General features: G+C 44.1%; 1 non-coding gene across 1 annotated transcript; it reads left to right on the forward strand.

Moving 5' to 3' along the window:
• The first annotated feature begins 266 nt into the window (after positions 1 to 266).
• TRNAF-GAA lies at positions 267 to 340 on the forward strand. Its single transcript has one exon. It is a non-coding gene; the product is annotated as a tRNA-Phe (tRNA).
• The last annotated feature ends 1,135 nt before the right edge of the window (positions 341 to 1,475 follow it).

Consider the following 1,475-nt stretch of genomic DNA (forward strand, 5'->3'; position numbering starts at 1 on the left):
TTTGTTGAAGTTATCGGCAACTGGCAGAAGCCTTATGGTTGTATCTTTATTGCATAAGATGCAAGCGCCAAATAATTGCTTTACTTTATCTCTATGCGATAGCAATAGTTGCAAGAGCAATAGTTGGCGAGACGACCATATGATGACACGTTGATAGAGATCAAGATGATGGAGATCATGGTGTCATGCCGGTGACGATAGAGATCATGACGGTACTTTTAATTGACATAGATACAAATACTCTACTAGGATGATGCACAAGAAAAGATCAGGATAGCTCAGTTGGTAGAGCAGAGGACTGAAAATCCTCATGTCACCAGTTCAAATCTGGTTCCCATCGTCTCACTGGCCGACCTTGACCCCTGTTATTTTTGGGTCATATCTAGTATTCAGAGTTTGCCTCGATTTGGTACCGCTCGCGCTTGGACCAAGCCATCCCCAAACACTGAACCGGATCTTGAAAACGGGACTGAACTGAATCCGACTGCTTGGTAGCCCAGTGGCTTTTGGTCCCCATCGGAAAGTGCTGAATGGATTGCTCCTTGCCCAACGACAAAAAGAAAGAAATTTAGGAGATCAAAGGTGCAAGATGATCATGGCCATATCATGTCACATTTTTTGATTGCATGTGATGTTTATCATTTATGCATCTTATTTTGCTTAGTTCGACGGTAGCATTATAAGATGATCTCTCACCAAATTTCAAGGTACAAGTGTTCTCCCTGAGTTTGCACTGTTGCCAAAGATCCGTCGTGCCGAGACACCACGTGATGGTCGGGTGTGATAAGCTCTACGTTCACATACAACGGGTGCAAGCCAGTTTTGCACACGCAAAAAAACTTGGGATAAACTTGACGAGCCTAGCATATGTAGATATGGCCTCGGAACACTGAGACCGAAAGGTCGAGCGTGAATCATATAGTAGATATGATCAACATAGTGATGTTCACCATTGAAAACTACTCCATCTCACGTGATGATTGGACATGGTTTCGTTGATATGGATCACGTGATCACTTAGATGATTAAAGGGATGTCTATCTAAGTGGGAGTTCTTAAGTAATATGATTAATTGAACTTTAATTTATTATGAACTTAGTCTTGATAGTATTTGCATATCTATGTTATAGATCTATACACTAGTAGAAAACAGGGCTTTGGTCACGGGGCAGTTTTCACATTAGTCCCGGTTCAGTCAAGAACCGGGACTAACGTGAGCATTTATCCCGGTTCATGCGGCTAAGGCATTAGTCTCGGTTCACCTGGGCCCTTTAGTCCCGGTTCGTGCCACGAACCAGGACTAAAGGGTGCGATGCCCATTAGTCCCGGTTGGTGGCACCAACCGGGACTAAAGGTTAGACCTTTAGTACCGGTTGGTGCCACCAACCGATACTAATGGGTTTTGAGACATTAGTACCGGTTCATGGCACGAACCGGTACTAAAGGTCCCATTTTCAAACTCTCCCCCCCCGGTG

The sequence above is a fragment of the Triticum urartu genome, chromosome 4 (assembly GCF_003073215.2).
Source record: "Triticum urartu cultivar G1812 chromosome 4, Tu2.1, whole genome shotgun sequence".
NCBI classification, from domain to species: domain Eukaryota; kingdom Viridiplantae; phylum Streptophyta; class Magnoliopsida; order Poales; family Poaceae; genus Triticum; species Triticum urartu.